The 19,744-nt window shown below is 39.1% G+C and overlaps 1 protein-coding gene and 1 long non-coding RNA gene across 4 annotated transcripts in view; both read left to right on the top strand.

Annotated features, from left to right (window-relative positions):
- LOC140534553 (sodium-coupled monocarboxylate transporter 1-like) overlaps nt 1-19,744 on the top strand; it is an 87,272-nt gene that overhangs the window by 2,690 nt on the left and 64,838 nt on the right. The gene's annotated exons all lie outside the window — the stretch shown is intronic.
- Nucleotides 341-18,813, top strand: LOC140534556 (uncharacterized). Its single transcript, XR_011977361.1, has 3 exons — nt 341-2,049; nt 18,281-18,400; nt 18,699-18,813. It is a non-coding gene; the product is annotated as an uncharacterized lncRNA (long non-coding RNA).

The following is a 19,744-nucleotide window of genomic DNA, read 5'->3' as shown; positions in this document are numbered from 1 at the left end:
TGGGGGCACTAAGTGATTTGCTCAGAATTTCTTAGCCAGGGGACGTGAAGCTTGGTCTTTCTGGCCCCTAGACTTGCCAGGGCTGCCCCTTCAGACTTAATTCTATAGGAATTACCTGGGACACTTAGAGGCGGATTAAGTAGACAGTAGACCTGAACTCTGGTCACCTTTCCTCTAGGGCTTACCTTTGTGTAGGTAGGAAATATGCGTATTAGTCATCTCTTCACCCCTTCCCCAGAGAGGTGTAGAAAACAGGAGAAGAATGGAGACCAGAGATAAGGAAGTAGTGCAGTGACTTTCTCAAAGTTAAGTGTATATATACTACGTTCCAGGTTTGGGGATTCAAAAGGCTGCTCTCAAGGACCTTACCTTCTCCTGGGAGACAGAGAGACAAGGCAGGAAAACTGTTAGGAGTGAGGAGAGAAGCTGTAGTGGGGTCCAAGCACGAAGTTTCAGGGCCTTGGCGATTTCTACCCCACACTGTGGAAGAGATAGCCCAACTTACACAGGATTTTCCCCAAAGTCTTTAAGCATATCAAAGCTCAAGTTAATCCTTGTGAACAAGTTTTCCCGTACTGTCAGACTTGCTCAACTCTTCTTTGCTTACAGGGTTAATATACAAAGGCCCTGAGTGGTTGCACTTAACATCCTCATTTTATTTACTTTGTTCTTTCACACACACTTCACATTCTTGCCTGACTTAAACATTGACCAGATTTGATGAGCTGGCTCCTCCATTCACTCTTCTTCCTCTACTGATTACCTCCAGGACTCTTCATAGCTCTTCATAAGCACCTTCCACCACCCTGGCACCCTTCCCCCTTATCTCTTATAATTAAAGGTATTTTTGCTTTTGCTTTATCTGAGATCATGATTGCTACCCCTGCTTTTTAAAAATTAGTTCAGTTGAAGCACAGCAGATTTCTGTTGCAGCCCCTTTTACTCTGTGTGTGTGTCTCTGTGCTTTAAGTGTGTTTCTTATAAGCAGCATATTGTAGCATTCTGATTTTTAATTCACTCTATCAGCTTCTGTTTTATGGTAGAGTTAATTCCATTCACATTCAGTTATGGTTATTAACTGTGTTTTTCCCTCTATCCTATTTTTCTTCCTCTTTATTCTTCTCTCTCCTTTCGTCCTTTCCCTGTGTTTTGCTTCTGATTACTACCTCATCCAATCTGCCCTCCCTTCGTTCAGTCTCTCCTCTCCCCACCTTTACTTAACCCTTTTCTCTTCCCCTTCCCTGTAGAGGAAGATAGATTTCTCTACCTGACTGACTGTATGTTATTCCCTCTTTGAGCTAGTTTAGACAAGAGTAAGGTTCACGTTGAGTGGGATAGACTTCGTGAAGACTCCTCAGATTGTAATTTTTCTCCCAGGGGTGAGGTAAGGCCTAAAGGCTCAAGGTTACAATATTTTTTAGAATAGAATAGTTCCATATAAGGATATAAAACTGTGTAGTGTATTAGGGTCTCAATGATTGGACAAAACTTACATAATTCCTCGATGTCTTCATTTCAAAAGGGATTGGTTAGATTTCGTGTCTAGAATGTAAGACCATATTCTCAGCTAATGAGGATAATGGTCAGTGGGGGGAGGAGGGACTTGCATTAGGGTCTATATAAATCACTGTCCTGTTCTTTGTCTTTGGCTTTCCTACTCCTACAGGTGATCCCCACTTCTCGAGAATCGAATAAATCACTTTTCTGTCATTACTTTGAGAGGCCTCTGAGTAATTGATTTATGTAGGGACCTGAGCCATCCCACACAGTTTGGGGGCATGCCCGGGATCTGTGACCTTTCTGAGAGACGGCTGACAGCTCAGTTCAAAGACTGGGTGCCCGTGGGGAGATTTCCCCATCATCCTTGAAAAGGGCTGCCAGGCCTCCCTCTCTGCAAGGTAACGACCCGAAGCAGAGGAACTCAGTGAAGACAGAAAAGAATAGAGATAGGGACTCCAAAGACTCCGAAGCTGTGAAGTGTGTAAAAATGCCAACCAGTTGGTGTTGAAGTTTGTAGTCAGGCAACTTGTACGCGTATACGACCCAACGGTAAGCATGGGGGGAGCCTGGGGGTCAATTCATTGAGTCTTAGATAGACTCGGGGAGAAGGTGACGACTCCCAACCAAATTAATGGACTGTGGGACCCCAGGGTGAAGGGCCCCCCCAAAAAACGTTTGCTGGGTGACTGCTGGTGATGGGCGACCCTCACCTGAGAGCTGGCAAGAGAGCTAGCAGGAGAGCTAGCAAGGGAGCTAGCACAATTCGTTGAGTCTCAGACTCGGAGGTGTTGGCGACAACCCTCGACCAAAGAAGCTAGCAGGAGAGCTAGCAGGAGAGCTAGCAAGGGAGCTAGCATAATTCCTGAGAAGCTAGCAGGAGAGCCAGCAGGAGAGCTAGCAAGGGAGCTAGCACGATTCGTTGAGTCTCAGACTCGGAGGTGTTGGCGACAACCCTCGACCAAAATGAGACAAAAGCAGTCCAAAAATAGAGCTTCGGAGTAGAGTCAGGAAGAAATACCGGTAAATAGTCCCTTGGGAAACTGATTACAAAATTGGCATGAATTACCAAATTATAGAGAAAAGAATGTAGAAGAAGATGATTAAGTACTGTTGTTTCGTATGGAGTAAAAAGACATCGGAGGAGGAGGCACAATCTGGCCCAAATATGGTTCCTCTGAGGATTGGGTTTGCCAAAAATTTAAACCTATATGTACTATTCTATTCTGTTAAATGTTTTGTCTGTATATGTTGTGTTGGTATTTCTGTGTGAATGAAAGTCTGTGTGTCTCTGTTTTTATCTGATAAGGTTTTAAATTTAGCCAGCCAGCCAGGCTGAGCTCAACTGTCCTTGAAATTCCTGTTACTCCCTTTCTTCAACCCCTCCAGACTAGTTTCAGAGGGGCGGAGGGACAAGGAGGGAGAGAAAGGAAAAAAAAAAAAATCTTTTTCCCTCAGACCTAAGAGGCATGCTGCAACCATTTAACCATTTCCTGCCTCACCCAAAAGAAGAAATTTTAGTGTAATGGGAAATAACAGAAAGTTAAGTGAATTCATTCTGGTCGTATTTGGAATTGTGAATAGGTGAAATGTGTCATTCTTAATTTAATGTTTCAGATAGGTTAGAATTTATTAAAGTTTGGTGGAAGTAAGCAGAAGATTAGAAAGTAAAAAAAATCTCAAGTAAGCAACTTAGAGCTGAGAGTTTTGGATTTAGGTTTAATTAGATCAATATATTTGATGCCAGACAATGTATTTAAAGTAAAAAGATAATAAGTTTAGGTTTTTCTTTTTCTTTGCAGGGTGGGAGGGCCAGAAAGGGGTGGCCTTGGGAATCCTGGCACAAATAAGAGGAGGGCAGAGACACCCAGGAGCATTTCTGCCAAAAATGTTAGATCCATTAACAAAAGGATAGGTATTTGTTAGATGCAACATTAATCTAATGTAACTGTTACACAATTTTAAATTTTGTAATTTATTACATATAGATTGGGGTTTTAAAAAGATGTAATAGAAATTTGATAATTTGAAATTTACATTTGGTTATAAAAAAAAAGAGCTGAATAGGTTAATGGCTTCTTTTAAGTTTTAAGTAAACTTAAATAAGTTTAAATTTTTAGGTAATCCATCTAAATATTGTATTAGAAATTGCATTGTTAAGCTAATTAGTGAATTGGTTAAAAAGAGTTGTTATGAATTGTTTTTTTTTTGTAAGAGTTTTCTTGTTGTAGCATTCTTATTAAGAAAATGAGGATGCTTTAAAAATGTACATGTATATATATATATATATATATAGGTGTGATTTTCAAGCCTGTTTCATCTGAGCATGTATTATGTTAAAAGTTTATTTCTGTTGTTGAAAAGGAAATTTTAGCTAAAATTGTTTTTGCCATGAATCAAGCATTTACTCTAAAGTTAATTTTTTTTTAAAAGAAAGTTTATGGGCAAATGTGAAAAGGCTTTGGGTTTAGGTCTTTTCTTGTGATTTCTGTCAATTAGTTTCAAGGGGATTGTGATAAATTGCAAACTGTACATAAGAGAGGAAATATTTGTTGTATTAAGAAATACTTTGTAAAATCTTTCGTATGGGTTTTTGGAAGGCCTACCTATCCAATTTGTATTTGTAAGTTACAAAAGTGGGAAGAATTTAGTTTCTCTAATAGGATATGAAAATGCAATTGGTGTCATCTGAAATTTATTGTTCGGGTTCATAGCTAAAACAATTTGTTATCACTTATGAAAATTATGTTTGCCATTTGTAATTCTAATGCTAAAACCTAAAGCTGGTACACTGTGTGTATATGTGGGGGAAAGAAGCAGTCCTCAGGCTAGTAACAAGTACAGCCCCGGCAGCTGAGGAGATTGTATATAGAACTTGCTTTGGTGAGAATTTGAAAATGTATAAGAAATGATCTTCAGTGATTGGCTCTTTAGGGCAAATTTAGGATCTAAGAAGTAAGTAAAATCCCTGGGGACATTCTTTCTAAATCTAATGGGAATAAATAGATATTGTATCATTGTTACATAGAACAAAATTGGGATTCAAAGTTAGCTGTAATTGTATTTTATTTACAGGGGGATTCAAGGAAAGGAATCCCTTACAAAAAAAAAAGGGGGGGGGGCAGGTGGTCTGGGAGCTCCAGGAATGGTCTTGATGGGAGTGGCCAGTAAACTGGAGATTTGGACTGATAGAATTAAGAGTGGGAAGTAGAATAGACTTGGGCATAGTGATAGAGTGGACCTTAGAAGAGCCAGTTCACGTGGAAAAAAAAAACCAAGGAGTTTTCAAGGTGAGGTTTTCCAGGGCCTTTAGACAAATGGGACTAAAACTCTTTTGGGGTAATAGACAAAGGTCCCAACTTGGAATGAGATCTTTACATGTTACAAAATGATGTAAAAGCAATTAGTATTAAAACAATTAACTGAATTAATTACTGAGACTAAATCAGAGACAACTTCAGTTTGGGAAAAAGAATTTCAGTCTAATTTTCTTAGAGGTAGGTAGCCTCTGGTAATATTTGGCATTGAAAGTTAAATGATTGTTTTGGTTTGAATTCATTACATGAACATAAAAATTCAAGTTAGTGTTTGAACTTATCACATGTGTAGCTCATTCTTTTAGATTGAGCAGGGTTAGAAAGAGATAAAGTAGTTTGGGAAACAGATATAAATCTACTAGAGCAATGACTTATGATTGTTATTCAATCAGGAACTAGAACATGTATAGAAAGGCATGTAGGCTACTTAGACCTGCTTCAAAGATGTTCCTTGGCCAATGTGAAATTAGTCATGTCTGAAACTGATTATCGGAGCTTGCTATTTTAAGATTTTTGTGGGACTATTAACTGACTGTTCTTCTGAGTCTAACTGCAGGTGTGGATAGCAAGAGAGGTGGTCTGAGCCACTGATCCATGATGCCAATAAGCCTGTGAGATGTTGGTATGAACTGCAAAAAGGTGATCTCATGGGAAGGTCGGGAGAGCGACTGTTCAGTCTGGGCTGAGGTAGGATTCTCCTGACTCAATTTCCCCACTGACACCTGGCAGACTTGAAGCCTGGCTGAACACCAGTTGACAATCTACTCCTGCCTGGAATTGACATGAAGTGAGGGAGATGTTGTTTCCCTTCAATGTCCCTACTCTTAGTGGCAAATTCCTAAAATCAGAAGTTTTGTAAGTAAAAATACCAGATCTGTTGAATAATAGATTGTTGGTAGGGGAACATCTGAGGTTAAGTCTAAAATTGAGCTAACAGGTTTAGGACTTTAGACCAACAACAATAAGTTAGGGTCCTCTAATTCTTAGTAATAGTGTGGAGATGATTAGGTCAAGGGCTTGTGAGACTAGCATGCATAGTTATTATTTTGTCTTAGTTGGTTAATGTTAAATGAAAAATGGTTTGTGGACTATATTGTAAATGCTTTAAAAGAAGCATCACATGATCAGAAGTTGGAATTGTTTTATGATGTGATATGCACTGTGTTAAAAATGATTATTTCTTGTATTTATATAAGTACTGGAGCCTGGTATTGACTCCTTAGTGAAATCTCATCTTCCTAATGAGGGAATGAATAATGACTTACTGTGAAATGTAGAAGCTGCATTTTAATGTGAATTTTCTTTTTTTGTTAAATGACAATTTGTCAAAGTTTCAATTTTGATTTTTGTAAGGATGATAGGAGTGGTAATCTAAGATGGTATTAAGTTCAGTTCTGTAGGAGAGTGGACATCTGGATTTCTACAAGAAGATGAAGAGAAGAAGATGCTGAGATGCTGTGCTGAAGACTGTTTGAAGGAGCATCCAGATCAGAAAATTGCATAAGATGAAATTTTTCCCCAGACTGCTGTATGAGATGGAACCTCTAAATGGACAGTTCATTAATTTAAATCTCTGTATCTGTACTTATGACAAGGGGACTGCCCCCTGTAATTTGCTAATGTGTCAGTTAACTTTGCTTCCTTCCCATATTCATATAAAAGGGAGATAGATGAAGGGAAGGATTCATAAGGGAAAGAATGTGAAGAGGTATTTATTGATTGGATTTAGGTGTGGAAACAGGAATAAAATAAGAGGAGGGGAGGGATATGGGTAAGATTGAACCTTGAACTATCTATTCCCCCATCCCAATTAAAAAAAAATGTTTAGCATGATTGGGAAGCCAGTACACAAAGTTATGGAAGGTTATTGCATTTAGTTATTAAACTCTCAAGCTTCATGCTTGGAGACACACTTTGTCAGTATTTAAAAGCTCCATCTGAAGCGTGTGTGAGAACACTCAGAATTTGGAAAGGGATAGCCAATGAGATATATATATATATATATATATATATATATATATATATATATATATATATATGTATATATATATATATATATATATATTCATTATAAGTTTTGTTATTTGGGGAACTATACTAGGATTACTATTGTTTGTTATTAACAGGATTCTCTGTTCAGCAATTGTCCTAAGCCATTAATCACAATATCTAAACAGGACTCTTCTATTAAGACTGTGTGGACTTGACAAACCGTGGGAACAATGCAACCAAAATGTAATACCCTGGGAATGTCCCTTTTAGGCATCATCCTGTTCCCACTGCTGGGACACCAGGCCCCAGTTATCAACCCCCCTGTCTTGAAAATAGTTTCCTGGCCCTAATTCAGACCATTGCGGACACCTTTGAGGTATCCGACTGTTGGATTTGTGGGGGGGCCTCAGCGGTTAAGCCAATGGCCATGGGTAGCAGTACCGCTGAGTCCAGTCTGGATCTTAAGTAATAGATCTGTAGTACATGACAGAACAAGATTCTGGACAAGCCAAGAGAAACACCAATGGTCTTTGTCCGAATCAGTTCCAGGTGAACATTGTTTAAACCAAACAGGACCTGAATTGCAGGAGACATGGCTGGGAGAAAGTAATTGTAAATGGACATTCACACAAAGGCCAGAAACCCTGGCTCGTATTGATTGTGCCCAGTATGCAAACAGATGGGATCAGAACGGTATTACCTGTTCAGATGGTAGGGTGATTCCCTGTACACATTCATTTTTCCCACCCTCTTCATACGAAGAGAGAACAAAAGGAGAATATCATGAAAGTTGTGGGTATAAGTTTTACAACCCCTCTGATCCCAGAGAACCATGTGAAGGGGGTCATGACCATGACTATTTGTGGAGTTGTATATATATGAATAGTATTAAGAATAACACAGAATATAAAGAATGGCTATGGAAGTGGGAGAATGGAACACATAGGATGATGTTTGATACTTTCTAGAGTGTAATCAATAGAACTGGGGAGAATTATCAACATTGTAGATGGAAGAGGAAACAACAACTATGGAAGGGTAAGTCAGAGATCATGAAAGGGGGACCATTAGGCCCGGATGATGTGAAGTACTTTCCGGCTGTGGATTATAGAGTAAGACTGTTTCTAGAGGAAAATCCTTGCTTTGAGAGGGCATTATTGGATATGTGGACAGACAGCCTATACTCACCTTCCGCTAAACTGGAGAGGTGTTTGTTACATTGGATTGGTGAGACCTAAATTCTTTTTCTTGCCTGAATCAGGGAAACAGCGTCTAGGGGTCCCTCTATATGATGATCTAGCAAAAAGAAAGAGGAACATCGACACCTCCCTCACTCAGACTGGAAATGCAAATGGGTGGGGCGATACTTGGCCTCCTGAGAGGATAATCAGAGAGTATGGGCCTGCAACTTGGGCTCAAGATGGGAGCTGGGGTTATAGAACCCCTATATATCTATTAAACAGACTAATCAGACTTCAAGCAGTAGTTGAAGTTATAACCAAACATCAAAGGCTTTGGACTTATTGGCTGATCAAGCCACACAAGCTAGGGAAGCAGTACTGCAACATAGATTAACCTTAGATTATTTACTTGCAGAAGAAGGAGGAGTTTGTGGGAAACTCAATTTATCTACATGTTGCTTAAAAATTGATGATAATGGAAGGATAGTGAAAGAGATCACCAAGAATATCAGGAAAGTTGCTCATGTTCCCATACAAACTTGGGGCTCCCCTTTCAATACATCCTGGTGGTCCTGGTTTGAGGGGAGCTGGTGGAAGAGGTTATTGTGGTTTGGCCTTATAGCAATTAGTGGCATTGTATTACTTCCTATTTGTTTACCTTGTTTGATCTCACTTGCTAGAGTAGAAGAAAGGATTGAAGGAGCCATTCGATTGATGATATTAAAGAAGGAAGGTTGGGCACCTGTGGAGACAAGAGACATGAATGATCCTGATTGGGATGAGGAGATTAATAGACAGTGTGAGATTATGTTACAGAACTTCGGTTGAAACATCCGTGAGAAGTCTTCAGGCTGATAAAATAAGAGGAGGGATTGAGTGGGATAGACTTAGTGAAGACTCCTCAGATTGTAATTTTTCTCCCAAGGGTGAGGTAAGGCCTAAAGGCTCAAGGTTACAATATTTTTTAGAATAGAATAGTTCCATATAAGGATATAAAACTGTGTACTGCATTAGGGTCTCAATGATTGGACAAAACTTACATAATTCCTCGATGTCTTCATTTCAAAAGGGATTGGTTAGATTTCGTGTCTAGAATGTAAGACCATATTCTCAGCTAATGAGGATAATAGTCAGTGGGGGGAGGAGGGACTTGCGTTAGGGTCTATATAAATCACTGTCCTGTTCTTTGTCTTTGGCTTTCCTACTCCTACAGGTGAGCCCCGCTTCTCGAGAATCGAATAAATCACTTTTCTGTCATCACTTTGAGAGGCCTCTGAGTAATTGATTTATGTAGGGACCTGAGCCATCCCACACAACGTGATGCCCAGTGTCCATCCTCCCATCTTCTCCTCCACTGTCTTTCTGATCTCTTCATGTGAGATAATTTACTTCATTCAGCCTCTCCCTTCCATCTGTTCCCAGTGTAATTCTCTTTCTCATCCGCTAAATTTTTTTATGTCCTCTCATAGTCACCTTATACAAACTTCTGTTTATGTATACTCTTTATAACTATGCTAGTGGTGATACAGTTCTTAAGAGTTACAAGTATCATCTTCCTTTGTAGGCATGTAAACACTTTAACCTTACTGAATTTCCTATATTTTCTCTTTCCTTCTTTCCTTTTCATACTTCTTTTGAGTCGTTAAATTGAAATTCACATTTGTTTGTTTAACTCTAGTCTTTTTATCAGGAAAGCTTGACAGTCTTGTATTTCATTGAGTGGCCTTGTAGTCCTAGCTCCTTTGCCTTTCAGAATATTGTATTCCATATTCTCTGATCCTTTAATGTTGAAGCTGCTAAATTCTTTGTAATAGTGACACTGTGATATTTGAATTGTTTCTTCCTAGTTGCTCGCAGTATTTTCTCTTTGACCTGGGAGTTCTGGAATTTGGCTCTCTTGCACCTGGCAGTCCATTTTGGATTTTTTTCCAGAGGTGTGATTGGTGGATTCTTTCAGTGTTTGTGTTACGCTCTGGTTTTAGGATGTCAGGACAGTTTTCCTTGATAATTTCTTAAAGTATGATGTCCAGGTCCATTTTTCCATCATGGCTTTCAGTTAGTTCAGTAATTCTTAAATCATCTCTCCTACATCTATCTTCCATGTCATTTGTTTTTCAATGACATATTTTACATTCTCTTCTATTTTTTCATTCTTTAGATTTTGTTTGATTCTTGATGTCTTATAGAGTCTGTAGCTTCCACTTGCTAAATTCTCATTTTCTTCACTTTGTTTTTTTTACCTCCTTTTCCATTTGTCTAGTTCTGATTTTTAGGGTATTGTTTCTTCAGTAATGTTTTGTATTTTTGTGCTTTCTTTATCACCTGTTGACTTTTTTCCTGATTCTCTTTCCTCACTCTCATTTCTTTTCCCAGTTTTTCTTGTACTTCTGCATATAGGTGTCTTCTTCTGAGTTTGTATCTTGAGCTTCCCCCTCACTAGAATAACTTGCAGTGGTCAGGTGGTTTTGTTTGTTTGTTTTGCTCATCTTTTCCATCCAATTTCATTATTTTTAAAGTTGAACTCTATTCCTGGAGTGGAAGGGGGGACTGTTGGCTTTGGCAACTTGCTTGGTGCTGCACTGAGCTGTGATTGGGGTGGAGGATTTGATGCTGGTATTTGTCAGCCTGGTGCTGTGCTGGGGCTTAGGACCTCCTGCTGACTTGTTGAGGCAGGGCCTGGTTTGGGCCTGCACTGCCCTTTTACTTGAGTGAGACAGATTTTTCCTGCCAACGTTCTAAGTTGTCTTAGGCTTGAAGATTGTTTCAGCCTGTCTTTTTGTTGGTTCTTCTGTTCCAGAATTCGTTTTTGGGTGCTATTTATTTGGAGGTGAATATGGGAGAATTCAGGTGATTTCCTGCTTATTCTGCCATCTTGGTTCCCATCAATAAAGAGTGTCTTGTTTGAGGAACAACAAGGAGGCCACTGTCACTTAAAAATAAAAGAATATGTGATGGAGAGTAAGGTATAAGAAGGATCTGAAGGTTGGGGGTGGGAGGAGTTTATGAAGATTTTTAAATGCCAGAGCATTTCTGAGAGCCACTGGAACTTATTGAGTAGAAGGGTTGACATGTTCATATCTGCATTTTAGGAAAATTTCTTTGGTGGCTGAATGGAGGATGGATTTGAGTGAGGAGAGACTTGAGGCAGGCTGATCCAGTCACAGGATATTGCAGTACTTCAGGTGTGAAGGGATGCAGACCTGCACTAGAAAGTGTCAGAGAAGAGAAGGTGTGGGCATATTTGAGAGAGATTGAAAAAGTGAAATTGACAGAACTTTGGCAACAAATTGGTTGGGGTGGGGTGAAAGATAGTAAGGAGTCCAAGATGACTGCGAGGTTGCAAACCTGAGGAACTAGGAGATGATGGAGCCCTTGAAAGTAATAGAGCTTCAAATGGAGGGTGGATCTTAGGGGAAAAGATGATGAATTTGATTTTGGTTATGATGAGTTTCAGATGTCCACTGGACATTCAGGACTAGGTGTCTGAAGAATAGTTAGACATGTGAAATTGGAGATTAGCAGACAGGTTAGGGAAAGATAAGAATCATCAGTGTAGAGTTGATAGAGAGAAGAGAAAAAGGCCCAAGATAGAACGCTGAGGGACACTTATGGTAAGAAGTTGTGATTGGATGAGGATTCAGCAAAGGACGCTAAGAAGTAACAGTCAGGTAGAAGGATAGCCAGGGGAGAGTGGTTTCCTGGAAATAAGAGAGAGGAGAGTATCAAAGAGAAGAGGATGATTGTTTTAGAGGCTTCAGAGAGTTCAGGAAGAGTGAAGATTAAAAAAAGGCCATTGCATTTGGCAAGTAGATCATTGGTAAAGAGAGAAGTTGTGTTGGAAGCCAAGTTATAGAGTTAAAAGTGAGAAGTGCAGATATCTGTTGTAGACTGCTCTCAGCAGGAGTTTTGCCCCAAAGGGCAGAAGAGATACAGAATGATAATGGTGATGGAAGGAACAAGTGAGAAATTTTTGTAGATGGGACAGACATGGGCATGTTTGTGGGGAGCAGGAAAGGAGTTAGGGAAAGACTGAAGATAAGTGAGAGTAGGGATGTTTCTTGGAGGAGACAGGATGGAAGGGGACCACTTATGCAGGTAGAGGGTTTCGTTTTGGCAAGAAGTAGAGCCACATCTTTGTGTGAGACAGGTGAAGGAGATAGTGCAGAAAGCATCTGGGTTGTATGAGATGAGGAGGAAGGAGCTCTTGATGAATGGATTCTCTTTTTCTGTAAAACATGAGACAGAGTTCTCTGTTGAGAGATGGAGAGAGAGAGAGAGCCATGGTGGGGTTTGAGGAAGATGAAAATCTTTGTAAGAGCTGCTGTGCAGAGTGGGATAATGAGTTGATAAACGGAGGGATGGTCTAGCATCAGTGAGGGTCCATTTGAGGTTGTATGGGATTTTGTAGTGGACTCCATCAGAACATTTGCATGATTTTCTCTAGCTTTGTTCAGCAGCAGTTGTGTAGGACCAAAGTCAGCAGATATGAGGAATGATCCAAGACTAAGGCTTGGCAGGGTGTAATTGTTGATGTGAATAAGGGAAGACAACATTGTAGAGTTGAACTGGGTTGACTATTTTAACAGATGGAGAAAAAGGAGAAATTAGCTGCTGCAGAATTGATGGCCTGGAAGAGGACTGACCGGTTGAGGGGCTGGAGGTCATAAAGAACAGAGTTTAGAGAGAACTAGATAGCCAGCAGATTATGGTTACTGAAGAGATTTCAGAGTTCCAGAGCATGGAGGGTAGTGCATTTATAGTGAGTGCGACCCATCTTTGTGGGGCTGAGTTGGATTAGAAGAATAGATTTTCAGAAATCAGTAGACTGAGGAACTGAAAGGAGGCATTTGAGGGAGTTTGAGTATATTTGTTGGAAGTTCCCCGTATGGGATCTGGAGTTGGGGAGGAGAGAAAGTTTGTGCACTAGATACTGAACTTGTTGAGGAAGGAATAGGAGAGTCCTGGAGATCTGTAGACAACAGCTACCAGGATTTTGATTGGATGGAATTGAACATGTTGCTATATTCTAATTTAAATTTTGTTTGGACATTTATTAATCATACTGATTGTGATGATCATTTTCTCTAGTTTAAAAGAGCAAGACTGTCTCCAAAAAATTGGATAATGTACTGTCCTAGTTTAAAAAAAATTATGTAGCAGTGAGATGATTTGTTTACATGTTTGACAGAATTAATTTGTGAATCCATTTACTCCAAATTTTTTGTTTTAAGAAGACCTATTAAAACTATTTTAATTGCCTATTAAATTTCTTTTTTCTGTTGGCAGTTTGGTTAGATGATCTCTCTTGTTTTATGAATTTGGATATTTAATTTTTCAATTTTTTAAAATGTCACATACTCTTTTCAATAAAAAGTAAATCCTTATAAACTCATTTCATTTTCTTTATTTTATCATCTAATCTAATTTTTTCAATATTTTGTTGAATTCTGTAAGTTCTTTACCTTTCTGCCTGACATATTGTGAAAGTGAATTGTCTAGAACCTTTTGCAATTCAGTTAGTTTAAAACATATATATGTGTTATATGTATATATACACACACATTTTCTCTGTCATTAGAGGTGCGTGTGTGTGTATGTGTGTGTGTGTGTGTGTACTTCATCATACTTAATATAAGTACTATGATTTAGAGGTTAATGGTGCCTTTTATCTTTACATAGTAACCTTCTGAGCTCATATTGGTCTGATCAGCCACAGTTGAACATACTTGTACCTTGACTCCAACATAGTGATGTCATTTTGGTCCTTTTTGAGGAATGAACTTATCTTTTTGAGTTGCCATATTTTCCAGAAACACTGGTCTCAAAGTATGCAGGAGGCCTTTGAGTGTGTTAAGGATGAAGACCTACCCTGAGCTGATATAATTTGTTGATTGAACCCCAAACTGGACTTCCTGTGTGTCTTTGGGAGTCGAGACTTGCCAGCTAGTGTACACTAATTGAGAATCTGTTTTTGCAGCTGGAATCCTTGTAGATATGCAGACCTTCATATATTCATGGTCTAGCAGTTTTCAGCAGAAAAGATTGTTGCTTTTTTGCCATCGTCTTATTTCTCTCCTTTGGGAAGGGTTTTTGTTTTATTCCTACCTTTACTTCACTTTTTCCACTCTCATGCCATTCTCCTTTAGGAGGAGATATGTGGTTTCTTCTCCTCCCCCTGTTGTACTGCTTGTATGGATTGTCAACTCTTTGCTCTGGCTTTGGGTTCCACATGCATGTTTATTTCTCCTGTAATCAATTTAGTTGCAACACAATGTCTAATGGATTTATGGTTTTGATTTTGGTTAACGGAATGAAGGACGACAACCAAGAGCCATGATTATCTCCCGTAATTCTTTTTAACTTGAATTCATCTTTGTCCAAAATTATGGCATGACGCAGAACTTACAACTCTTACTTTCTGTGGATTTGATTTAGTTTTGGGAACTTTTCATATACGATCACTGTGGCTCATACCCCCATTAAGGGTTTCCCCTAGAAACATTAGAATTTGACTCTTGTCTAGTCTCCAGAAAAAATAAAAAGGGTCTTCAACACCCATGTCAAAACTCAGTCTTGATAACAAGACATCATACTTAGGGCAGACTTTATTTGATGTAAAAACAAAGGAATAAAAAAAATCTGTAAAGGACTCATATTGTCTTCTCTCCTTCTCTGGAAGGGGTCCACCTTCCTCAGGGATCTCTGTAGTCTTCTGTCCTTACTGAAAATTAGGTGCCTCCTTTCTCCTTTTAAAAAAGGAAGTCTTGGGGTTGCTGAATAAGTTCAGGGGAACAGATGAGTCAAGGGGAACGGGCAGAGTTCTCCACACTCCTAAACCGTGGTCAAGGCCTCCTCACCAGGGGAAAGCCTGAATTTAGGGGTAATGAATTTCTTGCAGCCTCTGCCACTGAAATGGAGTGTACATAATGAAGCACTGGGGATACTCAAGCATTGGGCTTGTTTCTTTACATATTGGTTCCTTCTTGGTCCAGTAACTCACCCTTTTTTGTATAGTATCTTGTTATTTTAATTTTCTTAATCTGAGTCCATCTCTTAGTCCATGTCTTTGGTGGGGGGAGATGGAAGAGAAATGGATGTAGGCTTCTTCTAGGGACCTTGACCTATGACTTTCTTTTCTCTTTACATTTTTGTCTCTTGCTCTACAACCTGTGCCCCATGTATAGCCAAGGCCAAGTTTAAGGGTGTAGTTCATATGGATGAACTAGCCATGTATCATCAAAATCCTCTATCACTTATCTGTCTGATGTGAGTGGGTGATAAGTACTCAAGAAAGACCACTTTGTACTTTATCAAAGAAGTATTGTCAGTGTCAGAATAAATGGGAGTTGTTAAGGAAAGAAGTAGTGAGACTTTTAGTCCAGGAATAGGGACTCTCACAAATAGCACACAGGAGGCACTGGAGTTTTTGGATTCCAGCCTCTAACAAGTTCACTGGTCAGATTGGAAGGACAGGAAACTAGTTAATAATCTTACTTTATTCTAATCTATTCTTCTCAAGTGTTTGCTGATAGTGGGAGCACCAACTTCTAGAGCATTCTCTAATCACCCTTCTTGCAGAGCCAGGTGAGAATATAGTAGGAGCTTCAACTCATGGGATCCCCAAGCCTTAGTGGGGGCCACTTGAAACAAACTCAGATTCCCTTCAATCGTTCATGGGAGCTGGCTGATCAGGGCACACGCAGCATTACATTGCCATATTCCCCTATGGCTTCCTCACTCTCTGACCAGTGCCTGCTTGCTTTATAGGGCAGCAGACAAAGAGGGCATCTTGCCAGCATTAAGCTCACAGTTAACTTTAGCAGTGTCTTCATTCAGCACAAATGTAATAAGTATCATATTATGTCACCCTTATCTCAGTAAGAGTGCCTATCACTATGATTTTAGGAATCGCTATCTATGATCTTCAGAGCTGTTCTGGGAGTTATTTTCTAACACCTAGGAAGTAGAGATGACTGTGGCCATGGATCCTTGAAACTACAATTTAAAAAGGATAACAAAATCCTTCTTATATACTGGGACAAAGAGAAGAAACTGGGATTGATCCATTGATTCTGGATCCTCTGCGTTCATTGTCCTGGTGATAAAGGGATGGGAAAAGGAAACAGAGTCATCCAATAGTCAATAAGCATTTGCTAAGCACAAACTGCTGTGTGAAGTGCTGGGGATACAGATACTCAAAAGTTGTTCCCTGCCCTCAAGGATCTTACAGTTTAATGGGAGAAGAAGATGAAAAGGGGAGTTGTGAGGAAGCTACCTTGGGGAAGGTTGGGTGGGAAATGAAGAGATTGCTGTACCCTCCTTAAATAGAGGTTCTCAGAGCTCTCTGCCCTGTCGTCTGATCAGAGGGGCCCCAAGTAGGATCTGTTCTCCTGTAGAGTAAGATCCAGGTCCTTCACCCTACTAGGTGAAGCTAGTGATTTAGCACAGAGTTATCAGACTTACAAACTGTGAGTCACTTGTTCAGCCCACAGAAAAATGCCCTAGTGGGTCCCAAACCAGATCAAAATACATGTGGAAAATGTTTAACTAAATAAAAATACAGAGCAACATGGATAATATTAATTTTTTTGAAATCTGTATGTGACCTCCAGGGATTCCTTTCCATTTGAATTTGACACCACTGATTTATTATGTAGGCCTCCAACATGTTGCCCATATGCTAAGAAAAACAGTAATACTTGAGCATAAAAAAATGTTAGACTTTGATGTAATAAATGTGGGAGCAAAGATCTTAGAAATTAGAAATCTGAAAAGAGGAAAGGGAAAAATTTAAGTGTGCAAGTGACTTAATTTTTTTCCTTGGAGGAAGTTTGAAAGTATATAGGAGGTAGAGAGCTGACACATGTACTAAGAAGGACCTAGGTTTGAGCCCTGTCTCTGACACATCCTGAATGACCTGGGTCAAGGAATTTAAGCTCTCAGTGCTTCAAGCAACTTTCTGTGGCTACAAAGAAGGTACTAACCAGTGCTGATAGGAGTTCCTCATACTGGTGAACTTACAGGTCCAATACCTATCTCTAAAGTATTGATGAATTTCTGCACATCCTCCCTCATCTTGGTTTCCCATTCTTAATTTGACATACCAATGATATTGTCCATGCTTTTTTCTACCCCCACATTCTTCTTATTGTCTTTGTGTTTGGATAAATGGAGATGGGGAATGGACTCAGAGGTTTTATTTCCAGGCTTCTCCAAGCCTGAGCTAGATAGAACCTAAGAAAGATCCTACCTATTCCAGCCTCAAACAGCTGAGCAATCCAAGTAGAAAAGTGGGTTGCATCTAAAGCAGCAGTTCCGTTATCAGCTATATCTACTCCTGATCTACTATTCTCACAACATTATATTTTTCTCATGGTAGGCAGAGTATATATGTATGTATTAATGTATGTATGTATGTATCCTGCCTCCTGCATCTTGAGTCCAAAACTTCTTTTGTCAAGGGGTGGGTATGGCACTTCATCACTGGTACTCTGGAATTATGGTTGATCACTTCATTTATCAGAGTTCTTAAGTCTTTCAGAGTTTTTTCTTTTATAACATTTTATAAATTGTTCAGCTTTTGCTTACTTTGTTACACATCAGTTCATACGTCTTCCTAGGTTTCTCCTCATCTGTTCTCTTTGATCTGTTCTCATGGTATAATAAATAATCTCTTGCATTCATTTACCATAATTTGTTCAGCCATTCCTTCCTTGGTATTTCCTTGTTTCTAATTTTTTCCATTGTAGAAAGAGCTGCTATAGGTATTAGGGAATTCTTTCTTTGAGCTGTTTAGGGTGAAAGGGCTGGTAGTCAGATAGCAGTCAGATTACTGTCAAAATGTATGTGGTTTAATGACTTCTTGGGCATAGTTACAAATTGCTTTCCAGAATGGCTGGGCCATTTCACAATTCCATTAACATTGCATAAATATGCATCTTTTCCTTCAGCTCCTTTCAACTCAGCGTGTTAATTTGCATTTTTGCTAATTATTAGTGATTAGCATTATTTCATCTGGTAGTTGATAGATTGCATTTCTTTTTTAAAACTGCCAATTCTTGTCCTTTGACCATTAATCAGCAGTGAAGTGACTTATCAATTTGAATAATTATTTCTTGGAAAGGAGACCTTTATCAGGTAAAATTGCTGCAAAAATCTTTTTTCCTAGTTACCTGTTTCCTTTCCAGTTGTAGTTGCATTGGTTTTGTTTGTGCAAAATTCTTAAAATTTTATGTGTTCAAGTTTTTCCATTTTATCTCTTATCATCCTTATCTCTTGTTTGGTTGTATATAGTGGACAGCTGACTCCTGAGCCAGGAAGACTTGGTATCAAATAACTGTTGCCTCTGATAGATACTGTCTGAGTGACTCTGGGCAAGTCATGGAAGCTCTCCATGCTTCGTCGATGTGAAAGGTGATTTCTTTCTGGCTTTTTTCATTTGTTTATAATGGGATCTCTTATCTCTAAATTGTACATTCATTTGGAGAATTTATTGGTCTAGTTTCCTATTCTTTTTCACCAGTTTGTACAACATATATACTTACCTTTACCAATGAGTTACTTTTACTTTGGGGTTCCATATTTTCCTCTCATCCTTTCTCTTAGAATAATAATTGCATACTTTTAGTAATTTAAAGTTGTTTGCAAAATCATTTAATCACAACCTGGTGAGGGAGGTGGTGCAAATATTATCATTATCTTTATTTTATAGATGAGGAAACTGAGGCTCTGAGAAGTTGTGACTTGTCCATGGTCACACAGCTAGTGTCAGTGAGCATTTATTAAATGCTTACTATGTGCCAGATGCTGTGCTAAGTATCAGGGACACAAAGGTAAAAAAAAACAACAAACTTTGTCCTTTTCTGTGAAAGAGGTCACATTTTAATGGATGAGACAACATATAAATATTCTTATGCATATAAGATAAATGTAAATGTGTATGGAAGGTAATCTCTGAGAAGAGGTACTAGCAGGAATGGTTATGTACCTGCAGAGGCCTCTTGCTGAAGGTAGAATTTGAGCAGTCATTCAGAAAATCAAGGAAACTGAGAGGTAGAGGTGAGGAGGAGGAATTTTCTGGGCCAGGAGGATAGCAGTGAAAAGGTTTGTAGTCTGCATGTGTTGTGTGAGGGATAGAAGCTGAATTGTAGAGGGTGTAGAGGGGAGCAAGTGTTGTAAGGAGACTGAAGAGGGTAGCATAGGGCAGTATGGTGAAGGATTGATAAGCCAGACGGATGACTTTCACTTTTGACTCGATCCTGGAAATAATAGGGAGCTACTGCAGTTTATTAAGTAGGGTAGTGACATGGTCAGACTGGCTTTTGGAAGATGACCTTGTTAGGATGTGTCTGGGTGAAATTGGGAACTCAGTATTTGACTTTCCTTAGAGTGTATCTTTGTCCCTTTCCTACTTATTTTGTTTGAGTTCTGTTGCTTGGAGCTTTGATCATTGACTTTCTAGTATGCAGTCTGACACTAAAGTTGTAGTGACTGGGAAAACAAAGACCTAGAAATTCACAAAACCTTGTGCTGGATCAGCACCCTTACTCACTGTGTAGTTCCCTACCAAATGAAATCAACTTGTTCAAAATTGTGTAGTGGCAGGCATCCCTTTGCTTAATTTTTTAAGTCTAACCACTTTTACATAGTCACGCAGCATGATGATTTACTTTGTGATTAAATTTGTGGAGGGATGCTTAGGACTTTACCTAGAACTTTTCATGCATGGAAAGAAAAAATGTGCTCAATATTTTGGAG

This window comes from Notamacropus eugenii, chromosome 3 (assembly GCF_028372415.1).
Source record: "Notamacropus eugenii isolate mMacEug1 chromosome 3, mMacEug1.pri_v2, whole genome shotgun sequence".
NCBI lineage: Eukaryota > Metazoa > Chordata > Mammalia > Diprotodontia > Macropodidae > Notamacropus > Notamacropus eugenii.
The sequence above is the reverse complement of the archived record's forward strand: the minus strand, read 5'-3'. Positions and strand labels throughout refer to the sequence as shown.